Source organism: Cetorhinus maximus, unplaced genomic scaffold (assembly GCF_964194155.1).
Source record: "Cetorhinus maximus unplaced genomic scaffold, sCetMax3.hap1.1 HAP1_SCAFFOLD_2415, whole genome shotgun sequence".
Classification (NCBI taxonomy): domain Eukaryota; kingdom Metazoa; phylum Chordata; class Chondrichthyes; order Lamniformes; family Cetorhinidae; genus Cetorhinus; species Cetorhinus maximus.
Genome location: NW_027598354.1, coordinates 1 through 16,663, shown reverse-complemented (window position 1 = coordinate 16,663; position 16,663 = coordinate 1). Strand labels below are relative to the sequence as shown.

The window sequence follows — 16,663 nt, the reverse complement described above, 5'->3', positions numbered from 1 at the left end:
TTTTCCAGCATTTTTTGTTCTTGTTTCAGATTTCTATCTGCATCCAGCATCCATCAGCAGTATTTTGCATTTACTCTCTGATCAAATCATGAGTTGTCTGCAATTTTCCGTTTGAATGTCAGACCTGATCTGCAGGGTGTCTTTGTTTTCAATGTGTCTCACTTCTCACTTCCTTGCATGTCTGACCTATCCACATGTTCTTTGTTTTGCTAATGTCTTTAATTTCTTCAATGCTTCTTTCCATTGTTTCCATCTCACTCAACAATGCAGCAGTTTACATCACAGAAACGAGCTGAGATAATTTCACTTTGGGTACAATCGGGAAATTGCACGGGAAGAACACTTGAAATTGTGCAGGTTAGGTTAGGCTTCTGGCCACCAATTCATTTGGAAAATCATGAATGCAAAATCTCCCTGAACCAACGCAACAAGGCAGAATAATAAAAAGTAACTTTATTTTCTCTGTATTCCTTGATGCATTTGAATGGTAGGTGACAGATAATGTTTCAGTGATATATCTGAAACTGGTTTATTGTAATAAAATGAGAATTTGTAACCTGGGTGACCAGTTGTCCCTGAGTAAGCTGATTTAAAATGGCAGAAAAAAAATTATACTGAACCACTTAATTGTTTCATTGGGACACATCAGTAAGTTTCTTATTAAATTAAACAATTCTGATGCGACAAAAACTTTTAAAACATGCCGATGTCCACTACATGCTTTAACCTGGTCTTGCAGGGTATAGCAGAATGGTGCAACTCCCCTGTTTACGATGAGCAGATGTAACAGTCAACAGAACAATGTTTTTACAGCTGCCTGACCATGCTTTACATTTCTTCTGAAACTGCTCCTCATTAAGAGTTGCTTTTCTCACCTTCAATGTGCCATTTACATGTGGGTATTTGCGCTGAAGTTCAGCTCAGGGCCTTGCAATTTTTCTCCTGTGCAGCTAGGCCAGACACTGCCCCCTGTTGGATTTCTGTGCAACTGCAGGCACAACCACACTAAGGCAGTTGTCCACGTTAGAAAATAGGGTGACAGCACCTGTACCCCGCTTCACCCTGTTGGCTGCAGTTTCTTTTGCCTGTGCCAGCCTTCCTATCCTTTGTGCTGTACTCTCCTTCCCTCCACTTTCCTCAGCACAGCCTTAGCGAACCCAAGACCACGGCTCATTCTTCTAAACTCCAGAAAATATTGGCCACTCCATTCAATCTTTACTGAACCATTGTTGCATCCCTACTATGGAAAATATATCCTTCATTTGGTGAGGAGACCAAAACAATGGTACACAATACTCTGGGTATGATCTCGCCAAAGCTCCGTTTGTTGCAGCAAGAATTCATGTAAACACAAATAAGGATCCTCGGCTTTATAAATTGAGGCGTGGAGTCCAAAGGGAAGGAAGTTATGCCAAACCGTTATGATACACTGGTTAGGCTACAGCTGAAGGAACAGGAAGTGACGGAAGGTAAGAAATGCTTTATCTGATTGTGCTGTGCAGCAACACAAAGGTTGACAATTCTTCAGGTGTGAACCCTGGTGAGCACCACTGATCTTTTCCAACTATTAAACCACTGTCCAATAGCACAGAGTGAAATGTGCTCCTGTTACATTTTCCTGAAACTGAAGTCGGTTAAACACAGCAGCCCATGTTGAGCAATGTACATTGAGTTTGGCTGCTGGGTAGTGATGCAGCAATGATGTCATTAGCACAGTGACCTAAGACGCCCCAATGCTCAGGCCCAAGAATCCAGGCCCAAGTGTCACTCCGTGCTGAGATTCTACCTCTTCCCGGTGTTGGGAAGAATGGATATGGCTATGTTACCAGAGAACGCTCCATTCAGTTGGAACCTGCTGTATCACCTATCCCTTGTGGAACAGTTTATGCAGAAAAACCTGTTGACCACAAGTCCATCAGGCAGTGGGCTGCACATATTGTAATGTGGTCCTGCGGGAAAAGGAGATAGTGAATGCTGTCGGGTGGTTTCCTGAGCTGACTGTCAAAGTAATTTGGAAGAATGCCTCATCACCAAAACTTTCAAATTAGCATTAGGATGTAGCTTGGCTGATAGTGACAAAGGCCCTCCCCATCATGTGCATGACGGGTGTGGACACCTGCCTCATCAGCTTGGATCAGGAGAAGGCCTTTGACAGAATACCGCACACCTACATGGTGGAAGTGCTCTCCAAAATGGGGTTTGGGGAGGGAATTCGAAATTGGATCCAACTGCTCTACACTAACATCAGTAGCGCAGTCTCAATCAATGGGTGGGAATCAGATAGCTTTCCGATTAAATCTGGAGTCAGGCAGGGCTGCCCTCTCTCTCCTGTCCTGTTTGTCTGTTGCATAGAACCCTTTACTGAGTCCATCAGGAAGGGTTCAGGCATAAGAGGAGTGACAATCCCAGGCAGTGGAGGCACTCAGGCCAAAGCCTCCCTGTACATGGACGATGTCACCGTCTTCTGCTCGGATCCGCTGTCGGTGCGCAGACTGATCCACATCTGCGACCAGTTTGAACTGGCCTCGGGAGCCAAGGTAAATCGTGGGAAGAGCGAGGCCATGTTCTCTGGGAACTGAGCTGACCGATCCTTTGTCCCCTTCACTGTCAGGGCTGACGGCCTGAAGGTGCTGGGGATATGGTTCGGAGGGAGCAGGGCATGCGTTAGAAACTGGAAGGAGCGAGTGTCTATGGTGAAAAGGAAACTGGGCATTTGGGAGCGACGCTCCCTCTCCATTGCGGGTAAGAACCTGGTCATCAGGTGTGAGGCACTCTCGCTGTTGCTGTACGTGGCGCAGGTCTGGCCCATTCCAGACTCCTGCGCGATGGCGATCACTCGAGCCATTTTCCGCTTTATCTGGAGGTCAAAAAGCGATCGTATCCGCAGGGACGCGATGTACAAGCCTCTAGATAAGGGAGAATAAAACATGCCCAACATCGCCCTCATACTGATGGCCACCTTTGTGTGTGGCTGCATCAAGCGGTGCGTAGACCCTCAGTACGCAAACACCAAGTGTCACTATGTGCTGAGGTTCTACCTGTCCCCGGTGTTGCGAAGGATGGGTCTGGCCACGCTGCCGCGGAACGCTCCAAGTAGTTGGACCGTGCCGTACCACCTGTCCCTGGTGGAAAAATTTATGCAGAAAAACACCTTTGACCACAAGTCCATCAGGCAGTGGTCAGCACGTAACGTCCTAGAGGCCCTGAGGGATAAGGAGAGGGTGGACCCTGTGGGATGGTTCCCCGAGCAGACTGTCAAAGTCATTTGGCAGAATGCCTCATCGCCAGAACTTTCCAACAAGCACCAAGACGTAGCTTGGCTGGTGGTGAGAAAGGCCCTCCCCGTCAGATCCTTCCTACACGCCAGGAAGCTCACCCCCTCTGCACGTTGCCCTCGAGGTGGCTGTGGTGGGGAAGAGACCGTTGTCCACCTCCTTGTGGATTGTGCCTTTGCAAAGAAAGTCTGGAGAGAGATGCAGTGGTTGCTGTCGAGGTTCATCCCGAGCAGTTCTGTGACACAGGACTCTGTGCTCTACGGGCTGTTCCCAGGGACACACACCGAGACAAACATCAACTGCAGCTGGAGGATCATCAACTCGGTGAAAGAGGCGCTTTGGTCTTCCCGAAACTTGTTGGTCTTCCAGCACAAAGAGTTGTCCCCAACCGATTGTTGCGGACTGGCACAATCCAAAGTCCAGGACTACGTGCTGAGGGACGCACTAAAGCTTGGGGCAGCTGCCGCAAAGACGCAATGGGGAAGGGTCGCTGTCTAAGACCTTTCTACCACAGCACACCGAGAGACTGGGAACTGTTTAGAGCCCCTCGGGCTGTACAGATCAAAATGAAAGGCTGTAAATGATTGTAATATTGTTTGTACTGATGCACCTGGTGATACATTTTGTAAAAGTTTAACCTGGATTGTACCCTTGTAATGTTGTTTTTGAAATGGTTTTGAATGTGATTGAAGATATTTTATGAATAAAGTATATTTTTACAAAAAAAAAAATAAAAAAAATCTGTTCTTATCAGTTTAATATCTGATACGTCCCTTATCTGGGGACCATATATTAAATTGAATTTTGGAGCAGGGAGATGGAATAGGGGCTTGCTCCGTCCACTCCACGCATCGACCCGGTATTGCAGTATCTCTGGGAATGGTGCACCACCCCTTTCCAGGGGATTTTCAATGCTAAAAATAGTTTTCTTACAAACATCTGCTTTCTTTACTTTTCAACATGCACATCTTTCAAAACACAACTTTCTTTCTTTCTCATCGCTTCTCGGCCTTTTGGCTAACATCAAGTGTTGCAGGGGCGACACCATGGTCCTGCCAAGGCAAGGTCGGGATGGAAGGGCGATAACCAATCGCAATCCAAATCCATACCGTGGGTTACCTATCACCGTCCGAGTCACGGTGAACCACAGCGAAGGAGGATCACCTATGGATCGGGGCTTCTTCACCAGGAGGATCCTGTTGAAGGCGTGCGGCTTCCAAGCTACGGAGATCTTCACCCTGCACGACTCCCGCAAAGGCGGTTATTTTGACGTGACGTTCAAGCGGGTGGCAGACTGCGTCCGGCTCCTGAGGGTGTTCGAGGAGAAGAGAGACCTGCCGGAGATGAAGATCCTGACGGCGGAGCCGCACTTTTCTCTGCCGTTGCAACGGGAACGTGAGGTGATGGTGCATGTGTACAACCCCTTCGTCCCTGTCGCCGACGTGGTCACCTTCCTCACCAGGTACTTCGATAAGGTGGGGAGCGGCACCGAGATTCGAGACGACTTGGGGATCTGGACAGGCAAACGCCTGTTTAAGGTCACGCTAAAGACCGACGGTAAGGGAGCCATTTTCCACCCTCCCTCCAGTTTCGCTATCGGGGGAAACCGGGGCTACCTGGTCTACGCTGGGCAACCCAAGCATTGTCGCTCATGCGGCAAGGCTGGTCATGTGGCGGCCAACTGCAGCGCCTCCCTCTGCAAGATCTGCAAACAGGAAGGGCACCAGACAAAAGACTGCAAACAGGCCAAGTGCTGCAACCTGTGTGGCGAGGCAAGTCACCTCTACAGGACCTGCCCCAAACGCTGCCGTACTTACGCACAGGCAGCCAAAGCCGACCAGGGGGAAGCAGAAGAAATGTTTCGTGTCACTCCAACCACCAAGGCCCCCAGGGAGCTCAACGGGACAAAGGAGGACACAGAGAGAGACAAGGTGGAGAAAGAGATTGAGGCAACAGAGAGCCAATCAACAGCACTACCCCCTGAACCTCCCAGTCCTCAGGACAGCGAATCAATGGAGGAGGAGGCAGCAGTGGAAAAGCAGCAGGGGGAGTGGCGGACGGTGAAGAACAAGAAAAGTAAGAGGGAGCGAAGAAGAAGCAAAGGCGTTTCCCAGAGAAGCGGCAAGAGGCGTCTCCCATCCGACACGGATGACAAGGGCAGCAGCTCTTCGGATGATGAAGTGCCAGAGCGGCACCGACAGAAGAGGCGGCAAAGCTCCAGGGCGTTGGAGGATGAGACACCCGAGCTCCAGAAAATTGGAGACAACAAGGAGACCAGCGCACCCCAACTTTGCCTGCAACCTGAGGAGGCCAGTGCACCACAGCCCCTGGAATCTGGGAGCAGTGAGGCAATCATCGCACCCCAGCTCCAGGAAGCCGGGAACAGCAACACCCCAGAGGGGGTGAGTTTTGGAGAAGCTTCTCCAGCAAAGGTCATCTCAAAACCCGCTCTCTACGTGAACCTCCAGATGCCACCGGAGCAGAACACGGCCAAGGAGATCTACCTCAGCCCATCCAAAGTGAAGGAATTTGAGCTCACTACGGGTATGAAGGAGCAGACTAAAGGTCTGGGACTCTCAGAGACAGTGGGTTTGGTAGGAGAATAAATGCTTTAAAATGGGTTTAAAGATTGTATCCATAAATGTGCGTAGCATTAAATCTACTACGCGATGTGTTGCGACCTTGGACTACCTAGCCAAGGTCAAAGCTGACCTGTTGTTTCTGCAGGAGTGTGCGATACCGCACCTCAGCTCCTACAGGCAATGGTCACGATGGTGGTCCCACGGGCCATCGATCTGGTCGGGCGGAAACGACTCTCGTTCCTCCGGCCTGGGTATTCTGCTGCGGGGAGGCAACTTCACCGTCTCCGAGGTCAAGGAGGTGGTGGGCGGGCGACTCCTGGTAGCAGACGTAATGTACAAGAACGCTCCACTCCGGTTAATTAACGTGTATGGCCCGGCACAAGGGGCTGAGCGGCTGGAGGTTTATCAGCAGCTCCCACTGCTGCTGGCGACCTCCAGGCCGGTCATTCTGGGCGGGGACTTCAACTGCATCATCGATGCGGCTGGACGATCCGGCAGGGCCGGAAGCAGATTGGACGCTACGTCCAGATCCCTGATGGAAACAGTTAAGGATGCCAAGCTGCACGACGTCTTCAGCAACCCTGCAGACCGAGCGCAGCGTAGATACACCTGGTCACGGCCAGACGGGTCCATTCGTTCCAGGATAGACTTCCTCTTTGTGTCCCGTGCATTCACAGTCAGATCCACCGAGGTCAAGCCGGTGTTCTTCTCTGACCACTGCCTCCTACTGGCGGACTGCCACTTGGAGAAGGACCTGAGGGTGGGCAGGGGGGCATGGAAGCTAAATGTGCAACTGCTGACCCCAGAGAACATTGAGGAGCTCAAGAGGGATTACAAAGGTTGGAGAACCGTGAAACCCCTCTTTGAGTCCCTGACACACTGGTGGGAAGCGATCAAGGGAAGCATCAAGAGGTTTTTCATCCTCAAAGGCACCCAGAAAGCTAGAAAGGAACAGAGGGAAATGTCCCGACTCCAGAAAAAGATGCAGAATCTGCTCCGGCTGCAGTCGATGGGGGTCGATGTCAAGGAGGAGCTCCAAGAGGTGAAGGGCCAGCAAGCCTCGCACTTTGCCTCGGAGGCCTCCAAGATCATCTTCCGTTCCAGGGTCCGCTCCGTGGAGCAGGATGAGACGTGCTCACGTTTCTTCTTCCAAAAGGTACACAGAGAGCGCTCTGTGATCAGCAGCCTGAAGGAAGAAGACGGCTCAGTAAAGTCATCACGGTCCGACATTCTGAGGATCAGCAAATCCTTTTATGCCGGACTGTATGACGTGAAGCCCACGGACAGCACGGCCTCCCAGTCCTTCCTGTCCTCTATCACGGAGGTCTTAGACGACAGTACGCGGGAGAGCCTGGACAAACCGCTAACTCCTGATGAACTGACTAAGGCCCTCGAGTCCTTCGAGAAGAGTAAAACCCCCGGAAGCGACGGCTTGCCGGCGGAGTTGTATTCGGCTCTGTGGGACTTGATCGGCCCAGACCTGCTAGAAGTGTACGAGAGTATGCTCCTGGCCGGTAGTATGTCAGAATCCATGAGGAAAGGCATCATCACCCTCATCTACAAGCACAAGGGGGAAAGGGAGGAAATTAGAAATTGGCGACCCATTTCACTGTTGAATATGGACTATAAGATTCTGTCCAAGGTCATCGCCAATCGGGTCAAATCCGCTCTGGAATTGGTGATTCACCCTGACCAGACCTGCTCTGTGCCAGGCAGGAAGATCTCTGACAGCCTGGCGCTGCTCAGGGATACGATTGCCTATGTACAGGACAGGGGTGTGGATACCTGTCTCATCAGCTTGGATCAGGAGAAGGCCTTTGACAGAATATCGCACACCTACATGGGGGATGTGCTCTCCAAAATGGGCTTTGGGGAGGGAATTCGAAATTGGATCCAACTGCTCTACACTAACATCAGTAGCGCAGTCTCAATCAATGGGTGGGAAACAGATAGCTTTCCGATTAAATCTGGAGTCAGGCAGGGCTGCCCTCTCTCGCCTGTCCTTTACTGTGTTGCATAGAACCCTTTGCCGAGTCCATCAGGAAGGATCCGGGCATAAGAGGAGTGACGATCCCAGGCAGTGGAGGCACTCAGGTAAAAGCCTCCCTGTACATGGACGACGTCGCCGTCTTCTGCTCGGATCCGCTGTCGGTGCGCAGACTGATGCACGTCTGCGACCAGTTCGAACTGGCCTCGGGAGCCAAGGTAAATCGTGGGAAGAGCGAGGCCATGTTCTTTGGGAACTGGGCTGACCGATCCTTTGTCCCCTTCACTGTCAGGGCTGACGGCCTGAAGGTGCTGGGGATATGGTTCGGAGGGACCGGGGCATGCGTTAGAAACTGGAAGGAGCGAGTGGCTATGGTGAAAAGGAAACTGGGCATGTGGGAGCGGCGCTCCCTCTCCATTGCGGGTAAGAACCTGGTCATCAGGTGTGAGGTACTCTCGCTGTTGCTGTACGTGGCGCAGGTCTGGCCCATTCCAGACTCCTGCGCGACGGCGATCACTCGAGCCATCTTCCGCTTTATCTGGAGGTCGAAAATGGATCGTGTCCGCAGGGACGCGATGTACAAGCCTCTAGATAAAGGGGGAAAAAACGTGCCCAACATCGCCCTCATACTGATGGCCACCTTTGTGTGCGGCTGCATCAAGCGGTGCGTAGACCCTCAGTACGCAAACACCAAGTGTCACTACGTGCTGAGGTTCTACCTGTCCCCGGTGTTGCGAAGGATGGGTCTGGCCACGCTGCCGCGGAACGCTCCAAGTAGTTGGACCGTGCCGTACCACCTGTCCCTGGTGGAAAAATTGATGCAGAAAAACACCTTTGACCTCAAGTCCATCAGGCAGTGGTCAGCACGTAACGTCCTAGAGGCCCTGAGGGATAAGGAGAGGGTGGACCCTGTGGGATGGTTCCCCGAGCAGACTGTCAAAGTCATTTGGCAGAATGCCTCATCGCCAGAACTTTCCAACAAGCACCAAGACGTAGCTTGGCTGGTGGTGAGAAAGGCCCTCCCCGTCAGATCCTTCCTACACGCCAGGAGGCTCACCCCCTCTGCACGTTGCCCTCGAGGCGGCTGTGGTGGGGAAGAGACCGTTGTCCACCTCCTTGTGGATTGTGCCTTTGCAAAGAAAGTCTGGAGAGAGATGCAGTGGTTGCTGTCGAGGTTCATCCCGAGCAGTTCTGTGACACAGGACTCTGTGCTCTACGGGCTGTTCCCAGGGACACACACCGAGACAAACATCGACTGCAGCTGGAGGATCATCAACTCGGTGAAAGAGGCGCTTTGGTCTGCCCGAAACTTGTTGGTCTTCCAGCACAAAGAGTTGTCCCCGACCGATTGTTGCGGACTGGCACAATCCAAAGTCCAGGACTACGTGCTGAGGGACGCACTAAAGCTTGGGGCAGCTGCCGCAAAGGCGCAATGGGGAAGGGTCGCTGTCTAAGACCTTTCTACCACAGCGCACCGAGAGACTGGGAACTGTTTAGAGCCCCTCGGGCTGTACAGATCAAAATGAAAGGCTGTAAATGATTGCAATATTGTTTGTACTGATGCACCTGGTGATACATTTTGTAAAAGTTTAACCTGGATTGTACCCTTGTAATGTTGTTTTTGAAATGGTTTGGAATGTGATTGAAGACATTTTATAAATAAAGTATATTTTTACAAAACAAAAAAAAAAAAAATCTGTTCTTATCAGTTTAATATCTGATACGTCCCTTATCTGGGGACCATATATTAAATTGATTTTTGGAGCAGGGAGATGGAATAGGGGCTTGCTCCGTCCACTCCACGCATCGACCCGGTATTGCAGTATCTCTGGGAATGGTGCACCACCCCTTTCCAGGGGATTTTCAATGCTAAAAATAGTTTTCTTACAAACATCTGCTTTCTTTACTTTTCAACATGCACATCTTTCAAAACACAACTTTCTTTCTTTCTCACTCACCCGCACCATCTACACACAAAAAACACGCACGCTCACCCAACGCTCACAGACACCACTCTCATCTCACAAACACTCTACCTCACTCATACAAAAACATTTTTCACTTGCAAATACACCTCTCAAACACTCTCTCAGCTGCACCTTTCGCCTCACAACACTTTCAACCAGCTCTCTGCTGCCGCTCCCGCCCGCTGCTGCTGCTGCTGCTGATACAGCAACAGTCAAAACTCACACCTCAAAGCTCACACACTTTACACAGCTACTCGGAAACGTCTACATCCACGTTCACACAATCCTTACACTGCACAAGGAGCCCATTCCGCCCGTCGTGACTGCACCAGCTCTCCCAATGAACATTTCACTTCGTGCCATTCTCCTGCCTTCTCCACGTAACCCAGCACATGCTTTCTTTTCAAATAATCATCTCATTCCCTCTTCAATTGAACCTGCCTCCGCCACGCTATCAGGCGGTGCATTCCAGACCCTGACCACTCGCTGCTCCTATCACTTTTAATTCTTCTGCTAGTTACTTTAAACCTGTGCCCGCTCCTTCTCGATCCTTTCATCGGTGCAAGCAGTTTCTCCCTATCTACTCTCTCCAGATACCTCATGATTTTCAATACCTCTATCAAGTCTCCTCTCAGACTTCTTTTCCCCAAGGAATACAGTCCCAACTTCTCCAATCTTACTTCATAACTCAACTTCCTCGCCCCTGGAACCAAACTCGTAAACCTCTTCTGCACTCTCTCCAATGCCTTCACTACCCTCCTAAAATGCAAGTCAAAATGCAATCCATCAGAGTCAGCATGGCTTTATGAAGACTAAATCGTGTTTGACTAAATCGCTAGAGTTCTTTGAAGATGTGACAAGCAAAGTGGATAATGGCGATCCTGTAGATGTAGTATGTCTGGACTTCCAGAAGGCATTTGATAAGGTGCCGCACAAAAGATTAATACACAAGATAAGATCACACGCAGCTAAGGGTAATATATTTGCTTGGATAGAGCTTTGGCTAACCAACAGAAAGCAGAGAGTCAGGATAAATGGGTCTTTTGTGGATGGCAAGCTGTAACTAGTGGGGTGCCACAGGGTTCGGTCCTTGGGCCCCAACTATTTACTTGGATTCAGGAGTAGAAGGTACCATAGCTAAATTTGCAGATGACACCAAAATAGGTGGGAAAGTAAGTTGCAGTGAAGAAATGAGAAATTTACAAATGGATATGGACAGGTTAGGTGAATGGGCCAAAATTTGGCAGATGGAGTTTAACGTGGATAAGTGAGGTTATCCAGTTCAGCTCCTACAGGCAATGGTCACGGTGGTGGTCCCACGGGCCATCGATCTGGTCGGGCGGAAACGACTCTCGTTCCTCCGGCCTGGGTATTCTGCTGCGGGGAGGCAACTTCACCGTCTCCGAGGTCAAGGAGGTGGTGGGCGGGCGACTCCTCGTAGCAGACGTAATGTACAAGAACGCTCCACTCCGGTTAATTAACGTGTATGGCCCGTCACAAGGAGCTGAGCGGCTGGAGGTTTTTCAGCAGCTCCCACTGCTGCTGGCGACCTCCAGGCCGGTCATTCTGGGCGGTGACTTCAACTGCATCATCGATGCGGCTGGACGATCCGGCAGGGCCGGCAGCAGATTGGACGCTACGTCCAGATCCCTGATGGAAACAGTTAAGGATGCCAAGCTGCACGACGTCTTCAGCAACCCTGCAGATGGAGCGCAGCGTAGATACACCTGGTCGCGGCCAGACGGGTCCATTCGTTCCAGGATAGACTTCCTCTTTGTGTCCCGTGCATTCACAGTCAGATCCACCGAGGTCAAGCCGGTGTTCTTCTCTGACCACTGCCTCCTACTGGCGGACTGCCACTTGGAGAAGGACCTGAGGGTGGGCAGGGGGGCATGGAAGCTATTCGTGCAACTGCTGACCCCAGAGAACATTGAGGAGCTCAAGAGGGCTTATGAAGGTTGGAGAACCATGAAACCCCTCTTTGAGTCCCTGACACACTGGTGGGAAGCGATCAAGGGAAACACCAAGAGGCTTTTCATCCTCAAAAGCATCCAGAAAGCTAGAAAGGAAGAGAGGGAAATGTCCCGACTCCAGAAAAACATGCAGAATCTGCTCCGGCTGCAGTCGGTGGGGGTCGATGTCAAGGAAGATCTCCAAGAGGTGAAGAGCCAGCAAGCCTAGCCCTTTGCCTCCAAGAACATCTTCCGTTCCAGAGTCCGCTCCGTGGAGCAGGATGAGACGTGCTCACGTTTCTTCTTCCAAAAGGTACAGAGAGAGAGCTCTGTGATCAGCCGCCTGAATGAAGAAGACGGATCAGTAAAGTCAGCGCAGTCCGACATTTTGAGGATCAGCAAATCCTTTTATGCCGGATTTTATGACGTGAAGCCGACGGACAGCACGGCCTCCCAGTCCTCCTTGTCCTCTATCACGGAGGTCTTAGGCGACAGTACACGGGAGAGGCTGGACAAACCGCGAACTCCTGACGAACTGACTTAGGCCCTTGAGTCCTTCGAGAAGAGTAAATCTCCCCAGAAGCGACGGCTTGCCGGCGGAGTTGTATTGGGCTCTGTGGGACTGGATGGGCCCAGACCTGCTAGGGGTGTACGAGAGTATGCTCCTGGCCGGCAGTATGTCAGAATCCATGAGGAAAGGCATCATCACCCTCATGTACAAGCACAAGGAAGAAAGGGAGGAAATTAGAAATTGGCGACCCATTTCACTGTTGAATGTGGACTATAAGATTCTGTCCAAGGTCATCGCCAATCGGGTCAAATCCGCTCTGGAATTGGTGATACACCCTGACCAGACCTGCACTGTGCCGGGCAGGAAGATCTCTGACAGCCTGGCGCTGCTCAGGGATACGATTGCCTATGTGCAGGACAGGGGTGTGGACACCTGCCTCATCAGCCTGGATTAGGAGAAAGCCTTTGACAGAATATCGCACACCTACATGGTGGATGTGCTCTCAAAATGGGGTTTGGGGAGGGAATTCGCAATTGGATCCAGTTGGATCCTACTCTACACTAACATCAGTAGCGCAGTCTCAATCAATGGGTGGGAATCAGATAGCTTTCCAATTAAATCTGGAGTCAGGCAGGGCTGTCCTCTCTCGCCTGTTCTTTGCTGAGTCCATCAGGAAGGATCCGGGCATTAGAGGAGTTACGATCCCAGGCAGTGGAGGCACTCAGATCAAAGCCTCCCTGTACATGGACGATGTCGCCGTCTTCTGTTCTGATCCGCTGTCGGTGTGCAGACTGATCCACATCTGCGACCAGTTCGAACTGGACTCGGGAGCCAAGGTAAATCGTGGGAAGAGCGAGGCCGTGTTCTTTGGGAACTGGGCTGACCGATCCTTTGTCCCCTTCACCGTCAGTGCTGACGGCCTGAAGGTGCTGGGGATATGGTTCAGAGGGACCGGGGTATGCGTTAGAAACTGGAAGGATCCAGTGTCTATGGTGAAAAGGAAACTGGGAATCTGGGAGCGACGCTTCCTCTCCGTTGCGGGTAAGAACCTGGTCATCAGGTGTGAGGCACTCTCGCTGTTGCTGTACGTGGCGCAGGTCTGGCCCATTCCAGACTCCTGCGCGACGGCAATCACCCGAGCCATCTTCCGCTTTATCTGGAGGTCGAAAATGGATCGTGTCCGCAGGGACGCGCTGTATAAGCCTCTAGATAAAGGGGGAATAAACGTGCCCAACATCGCCCTCACACTGATGGCCACCTTTGTGTGCGGCTGTATCAAGCTGTGCGTAGACCCTCGGTACGCAAACACCAGGTGTCACTACGTGCTGAGGTTCTACCTGTCCCCGGTTTAGCGAAGGATGGGTGTGGCCACGCTGCCGCGGAACGCTCCAAGTAGTTGGACCGTGCCGTACCACCTGTCCCTGGTGGAAAACTTTATGCAGAAAAACACCTTTGACCCCAAGTCCATCAGGCAGTGGTCGGCACGTAACGTCCTATAGGCCCTGCGGGGAAAGGAGATGGTGGATCCTGTGCGATGTTTCCCCGAGCAGACTGTCAAAGTCGTTTGGCAGAATGCCTCGTCTCCAGAACTTTCCAACAAGCACCAAGACGTAGCTTGGCTGGTGGTGAGAAATGCCCTCCCCGTCAGATCCTTCCTGAAGTCTCACCCTCTCTGCATGTTGACCTCGAGGTGGCTGTCGTGGGGACGAGACCGTTGTTCACCTCTTTGTGGAATGTGCGTTTGCAAAGAAGGTCTGCAGAGAGTTGCCGTGGTTTTTGTCGCGGTTCATCCCAAGCAGTTCTGTGACACAGGTCTCTGTGCTCTACGTGTTGATCCCAGGGACAGGGACGCACATCGAGACAAGCAGGTGGAGGATCATCTACTCGGTGAAAGACGCTCTTTGGTCTGCCCGAAACTTGTTGGTCTTCCAGTGCAATGAGTTGTCCCCAGCAGAGTGTTGCAGACTGGCTGGCACATTCCAAGGCCGAGGACTACGTGCTGAGGGACGCACTAAAGCTTGGGGCAGCCGCCACAAATGCGCAGTGGGGAACGGTCGCTGTCTAAGACCTTTCAGCCATAGTGCACCGAGGGACTGGGAAAGGTATAGACCCCTCGGCCTGAAAGACTCACATTGAATGTATGCAGTGAATATTACATTTATCACAATTGTATTGAAGCACCTCAGAGTGCAACATGATCTATGTAGATAACTTGAATACTATTGCACTGTCTGACTGCCTGTAATGAGCATGTTGAAATGTCTGTAATGTTCATTGATCGTATTGAAGCGTCGCAGGGTGCGACATGATCTATTTGAAAAACTGGAATATGATTGCACTTTTTGCGATGGCCATTTTGAAATGTTTTGTAATGTTCTTTCAGATATTTTATGGATAAGGTATATTTTTCCACAAAAAAACGACAACAGTTACAAAGAAAACCAACAGCAGCAACAACAGCTCTTCTCCACAGTCTGAATTAGAATTTCAGAGTCAGAAAACAGAGCAAAAAAACACGCAGCGTCCTGAAATGACAAACCTGAAATGAAAGTGTACTTAGTGTATCAAGCCTTTAAACTGCATTGCTGAAAACTCCTTCCTGCCTGCTAGTGCAACAAGATGCTGCAAAGTATATTACACAGCGAATCAGGCCTTCAGTCGTCTTGACTTGTGCAGCTCCAGTGACTTCAGGCCTCCAAAAGCAGGCCAGTATTTGAAAGGGCTCCTCTTGACAAGTGTAAGACCCTGATCAAACTAAATATTTTAATTTTCTTAACCAGTGAGATTGAACGAACCGTGATGCATGTCCAAGACAAAATAGAATATAAAGCAATGTAAAGTAAATTAATAACAAATTGAGAAAGTAAATATGGAACACAAAATATTTTAAAACTAGGGCACAGGTTAAAAACATGATCCTAATTTCTGTTGAACTGAATGAGGCGAGTCATTACAGTGCGTGACCGATTTGTTTAAGTGTGCGGGCCCATTAAACTTTTTGCACAGCCGCGCAAATTTAAAGGGGCTTATGTGGCGGTGTGTCTGTGAGGAAACCTCTCCTCATATCTTGTATCCCACTGTGAAACCGTCTTCAGCTCCCAAATTGCACTCAGACAATGTGCTACATTTGCATATTGTGCAGGAGTCGGGGGAGGGGTCATGGGGCTGCCCCTTGTCTCTGTACTTGAAATGGCAGCCAGGCAGCAACTGTAGTGCTTCCTCAAATCCAACCTGAAGAAAAGGCAAGACATGTTGGGTGCTGAGAGGGAGAAGCATTGCCACTTTAGGTTCTACTTGGATTTTACTGAGGTAAAAGGTGATTGAAAAAGTCAAGCCTTTCTCCCCTAGCAGTTACCACTGAGGACAGAAATAATACCGAGCGCTGATCTATCACCGAGCACTGAGGCCGGCCAAGGGGAGGCATCTGAAAGCTGCAGAGAGAGCAAGAAGCCAGGATGGACGACTGAGAATACTGGCTGAGATAGACAGCAAAAACTGTGACACAAGCTCAGGTAAGCGTGGTGTTTTGCAGTTCAAGTTCATCACTTTGTGACAGTATAGGTATTTTTCACTTTCCTAGGATAAGGCTGTTCCCTTTCTAGAAGTTAGAAACAGCCGTGCAGATGTATTTTCTGCGCTCCTTTGCTTGCCTGCTGAATAGGACTGATGGGAGGGGAAAAGGTGATTAAAAGAGAGCCGACATCATTGCAGGCTGGCAGATGGTGTGCTGTGCTGTGCACGCAGGTGGTTTTGTTGTTTGGCTTGTGTGTGACTTCTGGTTGAAGCTGAAAGATTTCTAAAATTTTGAAGGAAATAATCTTCGAGAAGGGGAGAAACATTTTCAACATTTTAACAGGATCTAAGGCTGTTCGCTGTGTCGTACCTGTACTTATCCTTGCTGCCACCTGCCTTCTCACTGCTGATCATCATCTTGTGTTATTATAATGATATAATGCATTGGACTTATTTACTGTGACTTCATAACATGACACATTTCCCTTCTGGTGATGTCATGCTGACATCCCGTAAAGGAAATAGACCAACAGTCAGCCCAAAAGAAGGCCCAATGCCAAGCAAAGGAAGCCCATAAACGAGGATGCTAGACAGCTCGTACAAAAGAAAGCAGGGCATCAGGAAACAACTCAACAGCAGCTGACGTAGTACTCTCCAGGTTCAGTGCAGGAGAAGCACTGGAATCAGTAAAAAGTAATGCCCCTACATGTCTGAACATACAACTTAGGAGCAGGAGTAGGCCGCTGGGCCCCAAGAGCCTGCTCCACTACTCAGAAGATCATGGCTGATCCGATTGTAACCTCAACCCCACATTCCTGCCTACCAGCGATAACCTTCCAACCCCGCCTTGTTAATCTATCCAGCTCTGTCTTGAAA

At 50.4% G+C, this 16,663-nt stretch overlaps 2 non-coding genes across 2 annotated transcripts; both read left to right on the top strand.

Annotated features, from left to right (window-relative positions):
- The first annotated feature begins 3,985 nt into the window (after positions 1-3,985).
- LOC144677332 (U2 spliceosomal RNA) lies at positions 3,986-4,168 on the top strand. Its single transcript, XR_013575643.1, has one exon. It is a non-coding gene; the product is annotated as a U2 spliceosomal RNA (small nuclear RNA).
- Positions 4,169-9,510: 5,342 nt separating this feature from the next.
- LOC144677331 (U2 spliceosomal RNA) lies at positions 9,511-9,692 on the top strand. The gene has a single exon (XR_013575642.1). It is a non-coding gene; the product is annotated as a U2 spliceosomal RNA (small nuclear RNA).
- Positions 9,693-16,663: the final 6,971 nt, after the last annotated feature.